General features: G+C 48.4%; 1 protein-coding gene across 1 annotated transcript in view; it reads right to left on the reverse strand.

The window, feature by feature from the left end:
* The window catches only part of LOC120401238 (centromere protein F-like), a 115,449-nt gene that overhangs the window by 68,320 nt on the left and 23,243 nt on the right, over positions 1-23,886 (reverse strand). The gene's annotated exons all lie outside the window — the stretch shown is intronic.

Consider the following 23,886-nt stretch of genomic DNA (forward strand, 5'->3'; position numbering starts at 1 on the left):
GTAAACCCACTCCACTTAGCATAACACACAGCAGCATGGGATGGTTATTTTCACAGCTGTGGAATCCCCAATTTCTTTGTTATTGGGGCAGGAAGGAAAAAAGGGCTGTTACCTTAATTATGTGAATGAGGAACTATGAGACTGCTTTATGACAGAAATGACTCAACCTACATTAAATAGTACTTGCTAGACAAGGGACATTGGTTCCAAAACCCAGTGAAGGGAGAGAGGTTGGGGACTGGTGTGTGTACCTGATGGTATGGGCCCCTTTGAGGGCCTGGAACACCAATTGCACTTCCTCCTCTCTCCACTGTTAAAGAGCAGAGCTAATTTTGAATCCTTTAGGAGTCCATCTAGAGGTTGCTGACCTGAATTCACGTTGGGCCATGTGGCACTGGGGCTCTCCTACTACAAGTTGAAATCACTAAGAGCTGAAATCACTAAAAGAGCTAAGCTTACTGAGCTGAGATCACTGAGTGCTGTGTTAAGTAGTGGGAGAGCCTGAAGATCTATCACCAAGCAGCTGGCAGAGCGGAGCAGTCTGCAGCACGTTGGAGCAGCCCATGGAACAGTGAGCAGTGTGGAGCGGTTTGCGGGGACGGCTGATGTGGTTCACGGGTCTGCTGAAGGAGCGGCACAGCTGGTGGAGTGGAGCCAGTCGTGGTGAAGGCTGCAGCAGAACTCCACGGAGAAGCGGGGCAGTCGGCCCTGGCCCACGTAAGGTGTCCCTTAGCACCCTGTGTGTGACCCCCATTTCCACCCAGGCTGGGGGGGGGGTAAAACTATGCAGATAAACGTTTGATCTCTGGGGTGACACTGCCCAGAGACTGAGACTTTGGGTTGTTGGACTTTGGGGTTATTGGTCTTTTGCTCCTTAGGACTGTGCCAAATGTATTTGGAGGTGGGTTTTGCTTACGGTTTGTGTATTGTCCTGTTTGTGGTGTGTCTCCAACGTGATGCCGCATTGTTTCCTCCTTTATTAAAAGGATTTTGCTACACTCAGACTTCGTGCTTGCAGTAGTGGAAGTATTGCCTCCTAGAGGCGCCCGGGGGGGTTGGTAGGTAATTGTCCCAGGTCACTGGGTGGGGGCTCGAGCCGGTTTTGCATTGCGTTATTGAAACGGAACCCCTGGATACTGAACCCGGCCCTTGTTGCTGCCAACTTAGAGGGGCAGAAGGGTTACATTTTTGGGGGCTCGTCCGGGATCCCTGGGTCAGTACCCCTCGCAAGCACCTGTTGAGTGTTCCACTGTATTGGGAAACAATTGTGTTTATATTTTGAGGGAATTACTGTTTGTATAATGGCTAATATGTCGGGTTTGTTGGGCCCCAGTCCTGCAGCTGCTAGCTCAGGGGCGGCAGCCTCAGCCAATGATTGGGCACAAGCACTGAGGCATATATTGGAAAAGATTGTGTTGGCCTATGCTACGTCAAACTCTTGTCGTAAGTTAAGGTTATTTGCTGGGAAGAGGAGTTTGAACCCTGGTTGGAGCATACCACTGAAATGCTGCGGAGTGGGCCGTACCTGATGTAGAAAAGCGAAGATGTCTAATAGAGAGCCTTAGTGGCCCAGCATTAGATGTACTTCGCACCCTGAAGCTCATTGACCCTGAGGTCAGTGTGAAGGACTGCCTAGAGGCTCTTGATAATACCTTTGGGAGCGTAGAGAGCCCTGAAGACAGTTACTATAAATTCCTTGATTCCTGACAGGAAAGGGGTGAGAAAATTTCAGCCTATATACAGAGGCTGGAGAGACTACTTCAGAGAGCTGTTATGAGGGGAGCAGTGACTGCTGAGCAGATGGATCAGACCAGACTGGCTCAAGTTGTAAGAGGGACTCAGTATCAGAACCCGATCCTACTTCATCTCCGACTAAGAGAACGGCAGGATCATCCCCCAAGTTACTCCCAACTGATAAAGGAGGTCAGAGAAGAGGAAGAAAGGCAGGCTGCCAGTGAGTGTTGGGAAGCCCAAACATTGGAACCAGCCAGCACAACGCCACTGCAAATGGCCAGTGTACTGATGGTGAGCACCACAGAGGAACTTGCCCAACAAATGCAGGTCCTGACGGAACGGATAGCTGAGCTGCAAAGCACCATTGACCGAGCTAAGATTTCCAGGAATAAGGAGCCTCAGACTGTGACAATGGAGAAGTCAGTATCTAGAGCCACTATCGCACCCTGGCAAAGGGGGAAAGGACAATTCTTTTGCTACCGGTGTGGTCAGGATGGGCACAGTGCTGCTAACTGCCATAAGGAAGAGAACCCCTCCTTAGTGTATGAAAAGCTGAGGAGCAGTTGGGAGAGACCCAGTAGCTGTCAGAAGGTCTGGGGATGGAGACCACCTAGGCCTACAGGATTTGAAGATTCCCCCAGAAGAGACCATCCAGCTGGGATCCCTGCAGGACTGATAGGGCCTCGAGCAGAGGTCATGGTGAGGATTGAAGGGGTGGAGTGTAAAGCCGTGCTTGACACTGGATCTCAAGTGACTATTATATTTCAGTCATTCTACCAACAGAAGCGTAGGCACCTGCCTGTACAGCCACTGACTGGCATTGGTCTGTGTGGCCTCAGCATGGATGAATACCCCTACCAAGGGTATGTCATAGTGCACCTGGAATTCCCAGAGGAGGTTGCTGGGGTAAGGGAAGAGGTAGACACAGCTGCCTTAATATGCCCTGACCCTAAAGGGACCTCTGATGTGTCTGTGCTGATAGGGACCAACTCCAGTCTCTTCAAAGTGCTCGCGGATTACTGCAGACGACGGGCTGGGGACCAGTACCTGAGTACCCTGATGATCCATACGCTTTGTGCTGAAGCCTATAGGAAGATTGAGAGCGCTAAAAAGGAGACATCTGAGCTACCAATTGGGGCACTGAAGTACATGGGCACAACCCCCTTAGTAGTGCCCGCAAGGACGGAGCAAGAGGTGCTTGTCATGAGTACCAGGCTGAAAGGCAGTAAAGGGGCATTAGCAATGATAGAGCAGCCAGTTGAAGGAGAGCTCCCGGAAGGAGTGCTGGTCCCCAGTGGAGTCATAACCCTACCTGCTGAAGCCCAGGAAAAGGTGACTATACTGATTGCTAATGAAACAAGTCGAGATGTTGTTGTGAAGCAAGGACAAAAGATAGCAGACCTCTTCGAGCCTGAATCAATTGTGAAACCCCAGTGCGAGACTCAAGTTCCGACAATAGACCCAGCAAAGTTTGACTTTGGAGATTCACCATTGTCGGAGGAGTGGAAGGATCGCCTGAGGAGGAAACTTTGTGAAAGACCCAAGGTGTTCTCACTGCATGAGTGGGATGTGGGATGTGCAAAAGGAGTAGAGCACAACATCAGACTACATGACTCCCGACCTTTCAGAGAGAGATCTAGGAGGCTTGCTCTCTCCGAGATGGAAGATGTGCGACAACATCTTCAAGAGCTGGCTGCAAATGGCATCATTACAGAGTCCCGCAGCTCATACACCTCACCCATTGTGGTGGTCCGTAAAAAGAATGGGAAAATCCGGATGTGTATTGACTACCGCACCCTAAACCGCCGTACTGTGGTTAACCAGTACACAATGCCTCGAGTCCAAGATGCCTTAGACTGTTTGCTGGGAAGCCAGTGGTTCTCTGTGTTGGATCTTCGGAGTGGATACTACCAGATCCCTCTGGGTGAAGAAGATAAGGAGAAGACAGCCTTCATCTGCCCATTAGGGTTTTATCAGTTCGAACGCATGCCCCAAGGGATTTCTGGAGCACCTGCCACATTTCAACGTCTTATGGAGAAAGTTGTGGGAGACATGAATTTACTGCAAGTGTTAGTTTATTTGGATGACTTGATTGTGTTTGGAAGAACTTTGGAAGAGCATGAAGAAAGACTTCTTAAAGTGCTTGATAGGTTGGAGGATTATGGTTTGAAGATTTCAATTGACAAATGCCAGTTCTGCAGGACCTCGGTGAAGTATGTAGGCCACATCGTGTCCCAAGAGGGTGCGAGTACTGATCCTGATAAAATAGAAGCACTCACTACATGGCCACGTCCAAGCAACTACAGAGAACTCAAGACTTTCCTTGGGTTTAGTGGCTACTACCGTAGATTTGTGAAAAACTATGCTACAATTGTAAAACCGCTCAATGATCTTACCAGGGGATATCAGTCCAGCAAGAACAAATCTAAGACCAAGAATAAAAGGCCTTCCGTGCAGAGACACTATGGCCCCTTCGAACACTTTGGGCCACGGTGGAATGAGAGATGTGAAAGGGCTTTTTGAGAAATCATTACTTGCCTAACTCATGCCCCTGTCCTAGTCTTTGCTGACCCAAGCAAGCCATTCATCCTGCATACTGATGCCAGTTTGGAGGGTCTGGGAGCAGTACTGTACCAGGAGGTGGAAGGCAAGCGTAAACCTGTAGCCTTTGCCAGCCGAGGACTGTCTGATAGTGAAACCCGCTAACCCACCCACAAGCTGGAGTTCTTGGCCTTGAAATGGGCCATCACTGAGAAATTTCGAGACTACTTGTATGGTGCTCAGTTCCAGGTGTGGACAGACAACAACCCACTGACTTATGTGTTAACAAGTGCTAAACTGGATGCTACAGGGCAAAGATGGGTGGCTGCTTTGGCTAGCTATGACTTCAGCATTCAATACCGATCAGGGAGAAGCAATGTAGATGCAGATGCATTGTCCAGGCGTCCACAAGCACCAGGAGTTGCTGTGATACCCACGGATGGAGTGAGAGCTATTTGCAGCGTGAGTCGCCGAGAGCCGGAGACCCATGAGAGCCTTCATGGATGTGTTGCTGAAGCTTTGGGCCTGCCCCCTGAGTGTGTGCCTTCTGCTTCGGTGAACTATATTGCTTTGGACCAATCTCCCTTGCCCGTGCTCAATGCGGCTGACTGGCAGGAAGCCCAGCTGCAAGATATTGACATTCGTGATACACTACTTGCCAAAAGGGAGGGGCGAGGCTCAGCTGCGGTTGTCCCACCTACCCCAGAGGGCAAACTACTATTGAGAGAATGGACCAAGCTAAAACTGATTCAGGGAGTGCTACACCGCGTGACCACAGACCCTCTACAAAAGCAACGGAACCAACTAGTGCTGCCGAAAGAGTACAGAGCCCTGGCCATGAGGGCCCTGCATGATGACTTTGGACATTTAGGGATGGAGAGGACCCTGGAACTTACCCGCAGTAGGTTCTATTGGCCCCGGATGGCTGAAGATGTTCGCAGAAAATGTGAGACCTGCGCTCGATGTGTTCAAAGGAAAACTCTGCCCACGAGGGCTGCATATCTGAAGAACATCACCAGCAACAAACCTCTGGAGCTGGTATGCATTGATTTCTTGTCTTTAGAAGTGGACAAGAGGAATATTGGGAACATTCTAGTAGTGACCAACCATTACACGCGATATGCGCAGGCATATCCCACACGTGATCAGAAGGCCACCACTGTCGCTCGAGTACTATGGGAAAAATATTTCTCAGTTTATGGATTCCCAGCCCGGATACACTCGGATCAGGGACGAGACTTTGAGAGTCACCTTCTGAAGGAGGTGCTGAGGATAGCAGGAATTAAAAAGTCGAGGACAACGCCTTATCACCCGCAGGGTGACCCTCAGCCAGAGAGGTTCAACCAAACCCTGTTAGATATGTTAGGGACTTTGCGGCCAGAGCAAAAGGCAACCTGGAGCCAACATGTTGCATTTCTGGTGCACGCCTACAACGCCACCAAGAACGATGCTACGGGAGTCACCCCATATCTCTTGATGTTTGGGCGAGAACCAAGATTACCCATAGACCTGTGCTTTGGTGTATCAGAGGATGGCGATAGCTATGAAACCCATCAGCAATATGTATCCCGACTACGAGAAAAGCTGCGGGATGCTTATCACTTAGCTACATCTGCAGCTCGGAGGAATGCAGACCGTAACAAACATCGATATGATTCTAGAGTACGTCTGCAAGAGCTCCAGCCAGGGGACAGAGTCCTGCTGCGAAATTTGGGTATTGCTGGCAAACACAAGATAGCTGACAGATGGAAAGCAATACCTTACTTGGTGATGGAAAAGCTAGGAGACCTGCCGGTCTACAAGATCAAACCTGAAGAGGGTCCAGGGCAGACAAAGACCGTGCATAGAAACCTTTTGCTCCCGGTGGGGGAATTGGTAGGCAGCCCTTATGAGATGGGCCACAACAAGGCAACTGGGCAGAACGAAGGTGCTGTACCAAAGCCACCTTCCAACGTGGACAGCCAGCCCCCTGCAGCTAACTTACCCCTACTCAGCACATCTGAGAGTGAGTCTGAGGAGGAAGACACAACCATGGTGTATCCTAGGATGAAGACGAGATTGCAGTCTCGATCAGCTGAATCAAAAGAGAGTACCTCCTCTTCCGCCCTAAACCCTCTGGCAGAAGTATTTAGGCCCATTCCTGACACTCGTGAGCCACTGGTGGAACCCCCGTGTGATGACTTAACATAGATTACTGGACAGTGGCGACATACAGATGGAAGATGTCCCAAGCACCTTCGACCCTCCACTGTTAGAACTAGAAATGCAGGGGCCTATGCCAGTACCTGAGGGGAACTCACAGGAAACCTTCCCACCCGTCACTCAAGAGGATGTCCCCCCTACCACAGCAACAGAGATTCTCAATAGGCGAGACAGGGTAATAAGACCAGTGAAACGGTTAACTTACGATGCACCTGGAGTGACTAGTGAAGAGCCAATACATTTAGCACACAGGTTTGTGAAAGCTAAAGTGGGCTATCTGAGGCCCTTTGGAGGGGACCAGTAAGTTGGTATAGTAGGGAATGTGATTTGTCGGGACGACAAATTCTCGGCTGGGGGGAGGATGTAAGCAGAGTCAGGATGAGCCCTACCCTGACATCTGGTGGTACATTATGAGGAGTGGGCAAAGGAATTTCAGGAATGCACATTTGCATTGGTAAACCCACTCCACTTAGCATAACACACAGCAGCATGGGATGGTTATTTTCACAGCTGTGGAATCCCCAATTTCTTTGTTATTGGGGCAGGAAGGAAAAAAAAGGGCTGTTACCTTAATTATGTGAATGAGGAACTATGAGACTGCTTTATGACAGAAATGACTCAACCTACATTAAATAGTACTTGCTAGACAAGGGACATTGGTTCCAAAACCCAGTGAAGGGAGAGAGGTTGGGGACTGGTGTGTGTACCTGATGGTATGGGCCCCTTTGAGGGCCTGGAACACCAATTGCACTTCCTCCTCTCTCCACTGTTAAAGAGCAGAGCTAATTTTGAATCCTTTAGGAGTCCATCTAGAGGTTGCTGACCTGAATTCACGTTGGGCCATGTGGCACTGGGGCTCTCCTACTACAAGTTGAAATCACTAAGAGCTGAAATCACTAAAAGAGCTAAGCTTACTGAGCTGAGATCACTGAGTGCTGTGTTAAGTAGTGGGAGAGCCTGAAGATCTATCACCAAGCAGCTGGCAGAGCGGAGCAGTCTGCAGCACGTTGGAGCAGCCCATGGAACAGTGAGCAGTGTGGAGCGTTTTGCGGGGACGGCTGATGTGGTTCACGGGTCTGCTGAAGGAGCGGCACAGCTGGTGGAGTGGAGCCAGTCTTGGTGAAGGCTGCAGCAGAACTCCACGGAGAAGCGGGGCAGTCGGCCCTGGCCCACGTACGGTGTCCCTTAGCACCCTGTGCGTGACCCCCATTTCCACCCAGGCTGGGGTAAACTCTGCAGATAAACTTTTGAACTCTGGGGTGGCACTGACCAGAGACTGAGACTTTTGGGTTGTTGGACTTTGGGGTGATTGGACTTAAGATCCTAAGGACAGTGCCAAATGTACTTGGAGGTGGGTTTTGCTTATGGTTTGTGTATAGTCCTGTTTGTGGTGTCTCTCCAACGTGATGCCGCATTGTTTCCCTCCTTTATTAAAAGGATTTTGCTACACTCAGACTTCGTGCTTGCGAGTGGGGAAGTATTGCCTCCTAGAGGCGCCCGGGGGGGTTGGTAGGTAATTGTCCCAGGTCACTGGGTGGGGGCTCGAGCCGGTTTTGCATTGCGTTATTGAAACGGAACCCCTGGATACTGAACCCGTCCCTTGTTGCTGCCAACTTAGAGGGGCAGAAGGGTTACACACGCAACCGAGCAATTCCCTCACCCCTAGCAGGCTATCCTCACCATGGCTGTTGCTCTGAGTGACGCTGTGCACAAGCACTCTGAAGAAGAGTCAGTAAGTCCGTCTTGTTTAAACCTTTAGGGGAGCAAGGGAAGGGAGTTCTGAATTTTAACTTGCACTTTCCAATGTGACTACAGTGAAACCTCAGCGTTATGAACAGCCTCCATTCCCAAGGTGCTCGTAACTCCAAAATGTTTGTAACGCTGAACAAAACATTATGGTTGTTCTTTCAAAAGTTTACAGCTGAATATTGACTTAATACAGCTTTGAAACTTTACTATGTGGAAGAAAAAATGCTGCTTTCCATTTTGGGGGGGAGGGGGAGTTTATGTACGCTTAAGTAGTTTATTTTTATCACAGTACTGTATTGTATTTGCCATTTTTTGTGGTCTCTGCTGCTGCTGGATTGTGTACTTCCGGTTGCTTGGTCAGTTCATAACTCTGGTGTTCATAACTCTGAGGTTCTGGTGTATATCAACCATGGTAACTGTCTGTGTTAGCTGAATCCGCTGCTGTTGCAGCACCCATAGAACACCTGAGTTACCTATTTGTTACTGTACAGCCTGACAACTAATAGGATCGGTGACTGTGTAATATTTATAGATGTACACCAAGCACCACACAATTCCCAACGGGCCCCAGAACAGCAGGACCAGGTAGAGCACAGTATTACTATGGCTCACTGTGATCTTTCAAAGCCTCCCTGTACAGCTCTGGGGCCAGAAGCAGGGCCAGGGGCAGAGGCTGGGGACGGGAGAGGAGCCACAGCCGAGCTGCGGTGGGGGCCGGCAGCCGAGCCCAAAGGACCCATACCCCTGAGGTGAGAAGCCACTCCAAGAAACAAGCAACAGAGAGAAGGGGGAAGGGAGATAGCGGGGGAGGGGCCTGGGCATGCCTCCCCGGCCGGAAGCTCACACAGGCCAGATAGGACGTGGGCAAACTATGGCCCACGGGATCGTCCTGTCCAATCCTCCTCCCCGCGCCCAGCTGTCTACCCTCTCTGGCCCCCTGGAGTATTCACATAGACTAATCAGAACTGAAGAAGAAATGCTATATAAAAATAGTATTAAGAATCAGACACACTCAGAACAGCCAGGTTATTTTCTTCAGTAATTTACTATCTGTTCAAAGGTGCCATCTTGATAGCGGTGGGGACGAAGTCTTCCATTTACCCTAACATGTGCATAGCATTAGCTGCCCACGACTTTTAGGCCAAACATACCTGAGCTGTGTTCTGGAAGGACTATCTCTAGCTATGAGTGACAGTTCAGCACCAAGACACTTCACAACAAGAGCTTGCTCTAAAGTAAAAAAGTATTTTAGGGTGCAGGGAGAAAGGAATAGCTTCAATAAGTTTAAAAGGTCACCATTTTTGGAACCCAACTTGACTAAAAAATAAAATTCCCAAACTATAAAAACTTTCCATGTTTTACCAATTTAACTTAAAAAAATAACACACTCTGAAAACAACTTTGGGAAATCAGACCTCCGCCTTTAAAGATTTGCAGTAAAACAAGTGTCTCATAGACTTTAAAGCCAAAAGGGACCATCATGATCATCTAGTCTGACCTCCAGTACATCACAGGTCACAAAATATCACCCATCCGCTCCTCCCATAAACCCATAACCTTTGGCTGAGTTACTGAATGAAGTCATGATTTAAAGACTTCTTGTTACAGAGCATCCATCATGTATTCTAGTTTGAATCAGCAGATGAACCAGGCCCCATGCTGCAGAGGAAGGGGAAAACCCCAGGGGCTCTGCCAATCTGATACAGGGAAAATTCCTTTCCAAGCCCAAATATAGTGATTGGTTAGGCCCTGAGCATGTGGACAAGACTTACCAGTTAGACCGGGGGTGGGCAACCACGGCCCATGGGACCATCCTGTCCAATCCCTGCTCTCCCCTGCTGTCTCCTCCCCACAGCCACGTCCCTAGCGCTCCGGCCCGCTGCTCCTGTCGGAGAGCATTGCAGCAGCAGCGTGACTGGCTGTGGCAAGCGGGGGGGCATGGGATTAGATAAGGGGCAGGGGGTCAGTCAGGGAACGGAGCAGGGGAGTTGGATTGGGCGGAGACTCCAGGGAAAATGGGGGCCTGTGGGGGCAGGGGTGTGGATGTGGGGCAGGGCAGTCAGAGGACAGGGAGTGGTTGGATAGGGCGTGGGAGTCCCGGGGGGCTTGTCAGGGGCAGGAGTGTGGATAGGGGGCAGGGGAAAGGAAGTAGGGGGGTTAGATAGGGGATGGAGTCCTGGAGGGGCAGTTAGGGTGGGGAGGTCACTAGAGAGGGAGGTCGGGGGACAAAGAGCGGGGTAGGGGGGGTGGATGGGTCGGGGATTCTGAGGGCAGTAGACAGGGGGTGGGATGTGGGAGGGAGTGGATGGGGCAGGGGCCATGCTATTTGGGGAGGCATAGCCTTCCCTACCCGGCCCTCCATACAATTTTGAACCCCAATGTGGCCCTTGGGCCAAAAAGTTTGCCCACCCCTGAGCTAGACACCTGGGAAAGAATTCTCTCTAGTAACTCATAGCCCTCCCCATCTAGTGCTGTTGGAGATATTTGCTAATAGCCATTGCGGAGGGGCCATATGCCATTGTAGGCAATCGCATCATCCCATCTCCTCCATTAATTCAGCAAGCTCAGTCCTGAAACAAATTAGGATTTTTGTCCCCCACTACTCCCCTTGGGAAAGATGTTCCAAAACTTCACTCATCTGATGTAAAGCCCTATGTGCGACTATTTTTTTAAACCCACTCCCATCCTGCCCTGCAATATCTACTCCCACCTACTCCTGCATTGTTTCTTTTATATTTATCCCACTCCCATTCGCAAACAAAGTAGATTCTGCAAATCCCACAAGAGGGACAGATTCCCCTGGGCTACCAAAAAAAACCCCAACAACCACCACCCACCACAGTTGGTTAATATGTTATATACATAAATAGAATTCAGACACAATTTTTACCACCCAAAGAATAAAACAAATCTTGCTTTAACCACGTAAAAAAAACATTTTAACTCCTCTTATAACAGACATTAATCTCTTTCAGTCCCTACGGATCCCAGTCCCACTGCAGGGCTCTACTATGATGGTTATAAACCTTCATCTAATTTCAAGCCTAAACTTATTGATGGCCAGTTTATACTCATTTGTTCTTGTGCCAATATTGCCCTTAACTTAAATAACAGCTCTTCTCCCGGGTGTTTATCCCTCTCATTTATTAATAGAGAGCAATCGGATCTCCCCTCGGCCTTCATTTGGCTCGGTTACACAAGCCAAGCTCCTTAAGTCTCTTCTTGTAAGGTAGCTTCTCCAGGACTCTGGTCATCCTAGTAACTCTTCTCTGCACCTGTGCCACTTTGATTTCATCTTTCTTAAACATGGGAGACCAAAACCGCACACAGGATTCCAGATGTGGTCTCATCAGTGCCTTGTAGAACAGTACTAACACTTCCCTAACTCTACTGGAAATACCTCTCCTGATGCAGCGCAGAATTGCATTAGCCTTTTTTACAGCTGCATCATATTGACAGCACAGAGTCACCACTGTCTTTCTCCTCTTCTCTTGGTTCCAACTGATACGTCCCCAATTTTGAACAAAAATTCTAGCTGTTAGTCCCTAAGTGCATGACCTTACACTTTCTACTATTACATTTCACCCCATGTCTATTACTCCAATTTGCAAAGTCATCCAGATTTTCTTGTATGACATTCCAGTCCCCTCTGTATTGGCAATACATCCCAATTTTGTGTCGTCCACAAATTTTACTAGCTCATTCCCACTTTTTGTGCCAAGGTCATTAACGAAAATGTTAAATAAGATTGGTTCCAAGAATGATTCCTGAGGAACTCAACTAGTAACCTCCTCCAGCCTGACAGTTCACCTTTCAGTATGACCAATTGTCTCCCTTTTACCCGGTTCCTTACCCACTTTTCGATTCTTGTATTAATCCCCATCTTCTCATATTTAACTGTAAGAACATAAGAACAGCCGTACTGGGTCAGACTAAAGGTCCATCTAGCCCAGTATCCTGTCTACCGACAGTGACCAATGCCAGGTGCCCCAGAGGGAGTGAACCTAACAGGTAGTGATCAAGTGCTCTCTCTCCTGCCATCCATCTCCACCCTCTGACAAACAGAGACTAGGGACACCATTCCTTACCCATCCTAGCTAATAGCCATTAATGGACTTAACCTCCATGAATTCATCCAGTTCTCTTTTAAACGCTGTTATAGTCCTAGCCTTCACAACCTCCACAGGTAAGGAGTTCCACAAGTTGACAGTGCACTGGGTGAAGAACTTCCTTTTATTTGTTTTAAACTTGCTGCCTATTAATTTCATTTGGTGACCCCTAGTTCTTGTATTATGGGAATAAGTAAATAATTTTTCCTTGTCTACTTTCTCAACATCACTCATGATTTTATATACCTCTATCATATCCTCCCTTAGTCTCCTCGTTTCCAAGCTGAAAAGTCCTAGCCTCTTTAATCTCTCCTCATATGGGACTGTAGCAGGGTGGACCCCTGCTCTGGCCCTGAAGGGGTTAAAAACAGCCCTGGGAAGGGGCCAAGGCTCAAGAAAACAGCCTTTAGGCTGTGCTGATTGGGGAAGTGGCTGCAGCTGGGGGCCACGCCCCAAACTGAGCAACAGGGCCTTATAAGGCGGCCAGGGAAGCCAGAAGCCAAGACAGTCTCTCTCTGCCTTCAGAGAGAGAAGGGCCTGGCTGCAGGGAGCTAGAGACTGGATACCTGAGTGAAGCAGGGCTGGGGAAAGGCTGAGGAGCTGGGGAGCTCCAGCCTGGAAAGCCCCAGGCTGCGGCCTAGCAGAGGGCTAACAGGTACTAGGGGTTGCAGAGGGCAGCCCAGGGGTAGGCCAAGGCAGCAGGTCCCAACCCAACCTTGCCAGTGATGAGTAGGCTGATACTGCAGTCTGCCCCAGGACGTGGGGCTAGACAATGACTGACAGTAGCCATCTACTGAGGCAGGATGGGGATAGAGGGTGGGGGTTCCCTGAGGAGGGGAGACCCAGAGAGAAAGGGGTTACTGCTAGGGGGCAGCACCCCATGTAAAAGGGCACCGGGTCCAGGGAGGGACATGGGGGGCCAAAGGACAGGCGGATCACCAGCCTGCAGAGGGCGCTCCAGCGCTGGAATAGAGTTAATTCCCGGAGTCACCAGCAGGAGGCGCCGCGGGGGTGAGTGTGGCCCGTTCACAGGACCCATTCCAAACCCCTAATCCTTTTAGTTGCCCTTCTCTGAACCTTTTCTAGTACCAGTATATCTTTTGTGAGGTGAGGTGACCACATCTGTACGCAGTAGTCAAGAAGTGGGCGTACCATCGATTTATACAAGGCAGGGGCGGCTCTAGGCACCAGCAAAACAAGCTGGTGCCTAGGGCGGCAAAATCTAGGGGGCGGCAAAAGGCTGGGGCCCCAGCTCATCCTGCCGCTGCGAGCCGAGGAGCGGCCCGTCCCCTGCTGCCGTGGGGGGCGGCAGGCTGGGCTGGCGGACCTGCCGCAGTCATGCCTGTGGGAGATCCACCGGAGCCCCGGGACGACTGGACCTGCCGCAGGCATGACTGCGGAGGGGCGCCGTCCCGGCTCGGGTGGACCACCCGCAGGCAAGACAGCGGCAGCTCAGCGAGCCGCCGACCCGCGAACCGTCCGCAGCCGCGGGAGGTCCAGCCGAGCCATGCGGGACCAGCGGTCCTCTGCAGTCATGCCCGCGAGGTCCGCTGCCCCGCGGCCCGGGCGCCTCCGCGCAAGATGACTGCTTGGGGCGGCCAAAAGGTAGAGCCGCCCCTGATACAAGGGCAATAATATATTCTCAGTCTGATTCTCTATCTCCTTTTCTATGATTCCTAACCTCCTGTTTGCTTTTTTTAACCACCTCTGCACACTGCGTGGACATCTTCAGAGAACTATCCACGATGACTCCAAGATCTTTTTCCAGAGAAACTAATCATTTCTCCTGTGGAACTGGATCAAATGCCTTACTGAAATCCAGGTAGATTATGTCTAACGCACTTCCTTTGTCTAGAAAACCAGTTATCTTCTCAGCGATCTACTTTTTGTAAAAACATGTATTTTATCCCAATTGCCTTTTTTACCTCTATGTCCTTAACTACTTTCAAAATTTGTTCTAAGACCTTGCATACAACTGAGGCCAAACTAATGGGCCTGTACTTTCCCAGATCACGTTTTCCCCCCCCCGTTTCTAAAAGAGAAGTATTAAATTTGCAATTCTCCAGTCATAAGGTACAGCTGCTGAGTTCACGGTGCCATTTGAAACACCTGAGGATATGGTGAGCCAGATCATCAGGTGCTGTAAGCTGACTCCAGAGAGATGCTGATTTATACCAGCTGAGGATTTAACCTTTTGAGGTTGAATTTAAAAAAAACCCCTCTTCTTCCCCCCCCCCCCCCAAAAAGCAAGATTTGTAATGGAGATAGCTAGCTAATATTATTTTGCTGTATTTAAAACAAACTGTGGAAATAAGTGTCCAGATAAGAGAGAATTGTTTGCCAAAGTAATGATAAATCTGAAACTTTCTTAAGGTAATGGTTGGCCATGCTCTGCTTTCCCAATGTCGTCAAAGCAAGTAAGGCTCAACCAATACACCCATTCCTTTGTGAACTATTAAATTATACATATTGCTAATCAAGAGTCATTTAATTGGCACAGGAGCATTCAATTTAAAAGTTGTCTATAATGCACACTGAACATAAAAAAATTAGCAATGACTTGTCAGCTGAAGCCTCGTTTAAAAAAGCTATTGCCAACCTTTCTGTCTTAAGTTAGCCATCTTGATACATTTGCAGCTCAAATGCTAATACAGTGGTGTCCCAATTATCACAGAAGTATTGCTATAGAAGAATTCATTCTTCTAAAACATAGGAACAAGTAACTTTTTTACATGAATGACCTGAATTACTTCATCGAGCTCCGATACATTCACACAGGAACCCTCAGATACAAACGTCTGCTTCTGAATCACAATGGTGGCTCTTTGAGAAGTTTCATGTGGCTGCTCCAGGGTTTGAAGACAGTATTATTAAATATTAAAATTATTAAATATACAACAACCACCAGAAAAATCATCGAGACTGTCTTCCATTTCATAACATTAGTAGCCGAATCACATTCCTCTCGTGACAAGAGCACTGTGGGTTTTGTAGAAAATGATAGCCGTGGTTTGGAGTTCTGAGTGGCAGATTTGGGATCCAGCAAGTCAGGTGCCGCCACTAATAAAACAGAAAAAGAATGTTAACGCCCACAGTGTTGGATAGAGGTGTATTTAGCTGTACATCCTTCTTGCCAGAAGGTTACAGAGATCCTACTAATTCAAAATAGAGTTCATAGATAGTTGTGTTATAAATGCATTTCACTTGTACACCATGTTATATTACTACAGAATGACTGGTTTCAGTTACTGCTAGGACTATTAACATGCTATTTATACGTACACACATGCATGCACACACTTGCATTGTTTACTAATTATATATCTCCTCTATAAATACTCTGCAAGTGTAGTTCTAACATGCAATGTTTTCCCTATTTTCTTGTGTTCCTTTAAATCAGTATAAAAAGGTATTTTTCTGTAGAGCGTCCTCACATCTTGAACAATCTTAGGCATTGCTAATATGCTTCTCAGACTACATTTTAGTTCAGCATTAAAAAAGTATCAGGAAAACAGGACTCTTTCCTTAAATCTTACATACCCTCAACTCTGCATTCAGACACTCAGAATATTTGCAGTTCACTTTCAAATTCCCCACACAGGTAACTATAAAAATGATTCATTCTTAATCCTAACAGTTTGGAAGTGTTGGCTAAACCCTTTTAGGAAATACCAGGAACACATGCGCATGCGTGTTGGAAAAGTCAATCATTTTGTTATAGGATATTTGATTTTTACTGCTACAAGAAACCCGCTGGGACAGTAATGATCACCTGCGTGTTATCAAGTAGCCCCATAACGCATGTGATTACAAGTAACTACACTAGTAATTATATAAGAATAATCCACATCAAGTACACTTCAAGGTCTCCTGAGGGAAGATTACAACAATACAATATGTAAAATTATTAATGTATTTTGAATGGCTGCAACACCACTTTCAACTGTTGTGGGGAAGGCCTACTTCTAAATGTAGATTCAAACAAGTCTCTTGCCCAGCTCTCTGGAAGCTGGGCATGCCCCAGAGGAAGGAGGCAATGTCATTTTCCACAGGCATAGGATCTTCTCTCGAGTACCCGCTGGAGGTTAACCTACAGGGTTAGAGAGTTCACATTTGAAAAGAATCATGCAATACAGGTCAGAAGAAAGGCAGACCTAGGAAATTAATACACTAGACCTGAACTCCGGGGCATGGGTTAGAGGATGAAAAGGCAGCCCCCAAATGAAAAAGCTCGGCTCGTGTCTCGGTGCACAGCTGTGATATAGTTACTGTTCAGCTACTAGAAAACTAGAAAGTGGTTCTAACTGACCGGGAGCACCAGACCAACATGCAAATACCCTTCGAGTGTAGTGGGCACGGAACACCGTATGAGGGTATTGATGTGCCCCTGGACAAAAATCGGTGTGTGGGGCTAAGTTTGGGAAGGACACCTGATTTAATAACTGCTCCTTCCAGCTGCGCTCTCTCCTCGGGATGACATGATTTGTGATGGGGGGGGGGGGGGGGGAGAAACACATTTTCCTTTCAATCAGCGCTCCCCTTGCCAGTTGGAATTTTTCCTATTATATTATCACAACCTTCTGTCTCCAAACCCAAAACTGGGAGCACCTCAAGCTACACCAAGCCTCATGCTGTAGACTAGGAAACTGCTCCTCTTTCTGCCTGGCTTCGACACTTGCAGACAGACACACACGCATCCTAGCACCATGAAGAAGGGCAGACCTGCCCCCCCAGTTGTCATGCTACACTCCCCCTGCAGCCCACTGAATGCAGCTAGCAAAGGAGAACAGGATGGCTGCGAGGCACGCTAAACTGATCCACCCAGTGGATGCTCCAGCCAGAACGAGCCCTGGCCCCTTTCCTCTACCCCTCTCCCCAGCAGCCAGCTCGCAAAGATGCGCTGGGTTTAAAGCGCTGCAAAGGCATCCTTGCAGAGCGGGGTTTGGTCCGGGTGGGAGCCCGGAGCCCAGCCTCACCCTCCCGGACAGGGGTAGCTACACCCACCTTAGACAAAGGAGAAGTGATAGAAACAAAAGCCAGGCGGGTGTTTAACCGAGCCTGCAAAATCCGGGACAGAGGCGCAGGAAAGAAGGGGGCAAAGAGGGGGACTGAGCAGCCCTGGGTCACTCCTGCAAGGAGGCATTGGGAAAGCAAGGGAGCATGCAGCATTCAGACAGACTGCGATCTAGAAACACACACCATTGTGCCAGTACTCACTTCTTATTTACAGACCCGGCGCCCTCTCCTCGCTTCACGAGCAGGCATTTTTTCAGGGCTTGGGTAGGTGCCGTTTGACCAAATGGAAAAAGAGAGAGAAGGACCAGACCCAGGGTGCGTTTGCTGCTGCTGCGCTCAGATTCCACAGGGAGCCTGGCGTTCTCAGTCACTGGAGGGGTGAGTACAGTCACAGTGTGTGAGAGATCCTGTGAGAGAGAGATGTGTGTGTGTGTGTGAGATCACCATCTGCATGTAATCACCCTGTGTGTGTGAGACTCACTCAGACGCCAGGTGTGTGCATCAGCCGCTTTGGGTGTGTGGCTGCCAGTCCCTGAGGTGTGTCTGTCACAATCTCAGTGCGTCTTTTGGTCTGTGTCTGTGTGGCCGCATCCCACTCTCGGTCAGTGTGGGCGGGGGCCTGTCTCCTCTCAGCCCATCTTTCTCTCATGTGCATCTCAGCCCTGGAAGCTGGACATGCCCCGAGAATGGAGGGAGTGTCATTTTCCACAGGGATAGGATCTTCTCTCGAGTACCGGCTGGAGGTTAACCTACAGGGTTAGAGAGTTCACATTTGAAAAGAATCATGCAATACAGGTCAGAAGAAAGGCAGACCTAGGAAATTAATACACTAGACCTGAACTCGGGGGCATGGGTTAGAGGATGAAAAGGCAGCCCCCAAATGAAAAAGCTCGGCTCGTGTCTCGGTGCACAGCTGTGATATAGTTACTGTTCAGCTACTAGAAAACTAGAATGTGGTTCTAACTGACCGGGATCACCAGACCAACGTGCAAATACCCTTCGAGTGTAGTGGGCATGGAACACACTATGAGGCTAGTGATGTGCCCCTGGACAAAAAAAAATCGGTGTGTGTGGCTAAGTTTGGGAAGGACACCTGATTTAATAACTGCTCCTTCCAGCTGCGCTCTCTCCTCGGGATGACATGATTTGTGATGGGGGGGGCTATCACATTTTCCTTTCAGTCAGAGCTCCCCTTGCCAGTCGGAATTTTTCCTATTATATTATCACAACCTTCTGTCTCCAAACCCAAAACTGGGAGCACCTCAAGCTACACCAAGCCTCATGCTGTAGACTAGGAAACTGCTCCTCTTTCTGCCTGGCTTCGACACTTGCAGACAGACACACGCATCCTAGCACCATGAAGGGCAGACCTGCCCCCCCCCCCCCAGTTGTCCTGCTACACTCCCCCTGCAGCCCACTGAATGCAGCTAGCAAAGGAGAACAGGATGGCTGCGAGGCGTGCTAAACTGATCCACCCAGTGGATGCTCCAGCCAGAACGAGCCCTGGCCCCTTTCCTCTACCCTCTCCCCAGCAGCCAGCTCGCAAAGATGCCCTGGGTTTAAAGCGCTTGCAAAGGCATCCTTGCAGAGCGGGTTTGGCTGGAGAAATGGTCCGGGTGGGAGCCCGGAGCCCAGCCTCACCCTCCTGGACAGGGGGAGCTACACCCACCTTAGACAAAGGAGAAGTGATAGAAACAAAAGCCAGGCGGGTGTTTACTGGCACAATGGCGTGTCTGTCTGAATGCTGCATGCTCCCTTGCTTTCCCAATGCCTCCTCGCAGGAGGGACCCAGGGCTGCTCAGTCCCCCTCTTTGCCCCCTTCTTTCCTGCGCCTCTGTCCCGGATTTTGCAGGCTCGGGATGGGGTTCTGTGGTCCAAAACACTCACTATTCCCTCCCTTCTTGCTGCCTGTATAATTTGCCTTATACACAGGGACACAAATACAGAGAAGTGTTTTTCCAATTTTAAAAACTTTATTGTAATCCGGTATATAAATAAAAGGTTAGCTTTTTGTTCAAAGCCATTTTTAACAACAACTATTTACAGATAATGTCATTTTTCTGATAAAGAACTGAACTATGCACTTTTTTGCACTCGTATTCTTCTTCCTCATCAGTGAGGATTTCATGATTTGTTCCTTCTGGAATGCAGGGCATATGTACCCACCTCTTGCAAGAATCACACTGGACCTTTGATAAGTAACAATTGAGAAAATGAAATCAGAGAAGTTGTAACGTTACAAATACTTTCCATTCGCTCATGCTATTCCATCCACGTCAGCATTACCTAAGATATGCCTATCACAGGGGTGGGCAAACTTTTTGGCCTGAAGGCCACATCGGGGTTCCGAAACTGTATGGAGGGCTGCTGGGGAGGCACAGCCTTCCCTAACAGCCTGGGCCCTGTCCCCAACTGCCCCTTTCCGCCCCCTGACAGCCCCCCTCCGCACTCTGACCCCTCCCACCTCCCCTGCTCCGTGTCCTCTGATCACATCCTCCCAGGACTCCCCACACCAACCACCCTGCCGGGAACCCGACCTCTTATCTAACCCCCCACACCCCCGCTCCCTTTCCCTGACTCCTATCCACATCCCCGCCCCCGACATGCCCGCCCACCCTGGGACTCCCACACCTATTCAACCACCCACTGCTGCTCCCTGTCTGCCCACCGGGACCCTCTGCCACTTATTCAACCCCCCCGCTCCACATCCCCTTTCCATACCACACAGAGCACCAGGACTGGCAGCAGCACTGAATGGCTGGAGCCAGCCATCCCACCGTGCAATCCCGCTGCCTAGAGTGCTGGCGGCACGGCGAGTTGAGGCTGCGGGAGAGGAGGGACAGAACGGGAGGGGCCTCCACGGCCAGGAGCTCAAGGGCCGGGCAGGACGGCCCGCAGTTTGCTCACCTCTGGCCTATCACCATGATGGAATGTTTACTGTTGTGGAATTTTTACAAGAATCCTGATTCTTAAGCAGCTTATGGCATATGTTTCTGATACAATCCTATGTTTCTTACCATCGTGCAATCCTCACTTTCCTTTTCACAACTGACAAGGTTGCAGTATATGCAGTAGTCCTCCACGCTTTCTGAAAAAAAAAATCAATATAGCGCAATGAAATGCTGATCATGTCACGACCAACACTCTAAATGCAAATCCCGAGTTAGTAATTACTGTCGCTATTTTAATCCAGTCACTGGTTGCAACATTTTTTTCTTTTTTGTGAGTCTTATTTTTTCAAAGTTTTACTTTACTGCACCTGAATATAAAAATATCCAATTTTATTTAACTGGTCTATCAATAGCAACCATTCACCCCAATCTAATTTTTTGGTACTTGAAGATATTATTGATGAATAGCCACAATTACAGAACCAGACCCGTGAGTTACCCCACTTTAGGGGTATTAAGATAACGGTCTGTTCCGTAACATAATTCCACTTTTTCGGTTACCTTCACATGTGCCTAATGAGTCTATAGTACATGGGAGAAAGTTATTACCTGACTCTTTCACTAGAACAATTGCTACTTGTCTTCTAAACTCAGCATTATCAATTCAATAGAAACATCACAAGAGGCTGTCTTTCTGCCGCAAATACGTTTCTGCAAACTAATAACACTTCTATTTAGAAAAAATATCACAATTCTCAGAGGTGAAAGTGGGCTGAGCCAGCATGCTGGTAAGAACTGGCCACCGGTTCCGGCCCGTACACGGACGACGTTACAGTGCTGCTGTGGCAGTGCTTTATGCTTTCAGGTCCCTGTCCCCGTTACCTCTCCTCACATCTGTGGCCCTGCCATAGGGTCTGACAGCGCTGCTGGATGATACCGGCAGGGCCACCAACAGTGGGGGAGGAAAAGGGGCAGTTGCCTTGGGGGTCAGTGATTCAAAAGGGCCTGGGGCTCCTTCCCACCACAACAGCAGCTGTCAGGAAGGGCTGGCTGAGGGAATCTGGCCCCCCAGCCCACATCTTCCACCCAAGACCCATCCCTTCTGAGGGCCCAGAGCATACCCCACACGCCATGGCAAGGACGCTGGTGCAGTGGACACCAGTAATCTTCCACATTTACTTTCACCCTGATAATTTCACATACATAAATGATAATGGCAATTTTGTATTCAAAACCTTTAAGATAAGTGGTCTGCAGTTGTGGCCATCACTTTTGTTTATTATGCTGAAGAATTTTATTCTTCCAATCAGATGGGGAGTTGCTCGTTAATCGTTTGATGAAGTATCTGAAACTTTGAGAGAGTACATTAGTGGACTGTATAAATGAGCTTTTCTTTCCCTTTTTTTTTTTTAAAAAAAACAGTTTCTGTACAGAGATAGAAATCCTTTCTATCGCTATTTACTTAATGATTGCCATGACTTATTGCGCATTAGATATCTATCTATCAGTGGTCCCCAACGCGGTGCCCGCGGGCACGGGGGCATCTAAATGCGCCCGCATTCTGGCTGGTGGTCGAGCATCTGCCAAAATGCCTCCACTGGTGGCGACGCCTCTGGATGACATCGCTTGTTGGCGGCAAGCAGCGTCATCAAGAGGCGTCGCCCGCCGAAATTCAGAGGCATTTTGGCGGATGCTCGAGCACCATCACGGTCCTTCATTTGGCACTCGCCAGACGAAAAGGTTGGGGACCACTGGTATATATATTAACATACTTACACACACACACACGCTTTCATATTACTGTCACACTCTTATACAATGTATCACCTGCTTTGCTGTGCCCCATGTTGATAACACCTTCACACTCATGCAACATGCTACCGTTTCGGGTCCACATTCTGTGAAGTAGTTACACAAATCCACTCAAAGTACATTAGTAAGCACATGCTGTTTCAATTTTTCTTTGTAGCTAACAGGAAGATTTTAGTCTCATTGTGTAAATATTTTCACATTAACAGTTCATATACACTGTAAAAGTAAGTATCTTAAAAATCACCTCCAATTCCTTAGACATGTTCTTTCATATCTCATCTCATCACACAAGGGGTCAATTGTTAATAATTCTTTTGTTTGCATCAATGCTATCTGTAAGTTTAAATATACGTACAAGTTATATTGGCAAAGTGATAAATTCTGCTATTTTATAATGACTTCTCAAAAAAACAATCCATTAACATATTCTCATTTGTGATGTCTAACACACAGGAGAAAAGCATATTGTGGATTCATTGATCAAATCATTACAAACTGCATTCTTTCAAGTAACATTAACAACAGAATTTCACAGTATCATTTTATTTTTAAAAGCTCAGTTCTTGGAATGTCAAGAGTTATATTTACATTCCACTTTCCTTTGCATGCACTGAACTCACTGAAAACCCGCAATATGGGAAATGAGACCACTGCTACCCAGCTGTGTTACAAATCTCTTATATAATACCACATTTAGTGACCATAATCCTGAAGTACAATAGAAAACATCTTACCGCAAGAACCCAATGATCTGGTGTGTGATAAGGAAGCAAATAATATATCATATTGAAGAAATCCACTCTGTATTCATTTAAAAAGAAAAAGAAAAGAGAACAATTACAGTTTCCAGTGAAGCAAACTATGAAATGTAGCTTATACGGTATTTCCCAATTTCATTACATGGCTTACTACTACAGTACTCATTCCACATCAAACATAGCATTGTATTTGCTGTTTCGCACTGTGTTTCACTGACTGAAAGAAAATGTGCTTTGCTCATGCTGTGTATGAAAGCTTGTTAGCATTTACTTTCATTTGTGCTGTTCTGCCTGAGAGAATGGCCCTAGAAACTACTGCTGAGATGGGTTGTACCTGCTGACAGTCAACCAAGTTATTAATGCATTAATCATTCTGGCACATAAAGAATAGAATGACAGGTTTCAGAGTGGTGTGCCAAGTTGACTGTAATTTAAGGCTTCCTGTGCCAGTAATACATTTTAACATTTGTAGAAGGTCTCTCTCTATGTCTATATTATATAAATAAACGATTGTATTTCAAGTAAATAATGTTTTTAAAATATTTAGGAAGCTGCATTTAAAATAAAATTAAAATGCAGCTCTTATCAATGTAGCGTGATCCTTGCCTGGGATCCTGGTCTGGGGTTCCAGCCACCAGCACTGCTCAGCCCACTGCCAGTCTGGAGTTCCATTCACTCAGCCTGCAGCGAGCTGAGCGGGGCCGGCAGGGGGCTGAGTGGCTCAGTCCACTGCCGGTCTGGGGTGCCGGCAGCACTCAGTCCGCTGCCAGTCTGGGGTTCCAGCTGCCAGCCCCGCTCAGCCTCCTGACGGCCTGGGGTCCTGCCCACCGCCCCGCTCAGCCCACTGCCAGCTGAGTGAGTGGAACCCCAGACAAGGATCCCAGGCCCTGCTCAGCCCGCTGCCGGTCTGGGCTTAGCGGCTCAGTCTGCTGCTGGTCTGAGGTCCTGGCCTCTGGTACCACTCAGTCCGCTGCCAGCCTGGGGTTCCATTCACCCAGACCGGCAGCAGGCTGAGGCACTCAGCCCGCTGTCGGTCTGGGGGTTCTGGCCGCCAGCTCCTGCCAGCAGGGATCC

The sequence above is a fragment of the Mauremys reevesii genome, linkage group 3, assembly GCF_016161935.1.
Source record: "Mauremys reevesii isolate NIE-2019 linkage group 3, ASM1616193v1, whole genome shotgun sequence".
In the NCBI taxonomy this organism is placed as follows: domain Eukaryota; kingdom Metazoa; phylum Chordata; order Testudines; family Geoemydidae; genus Mauremys; species Mauremys reevesii.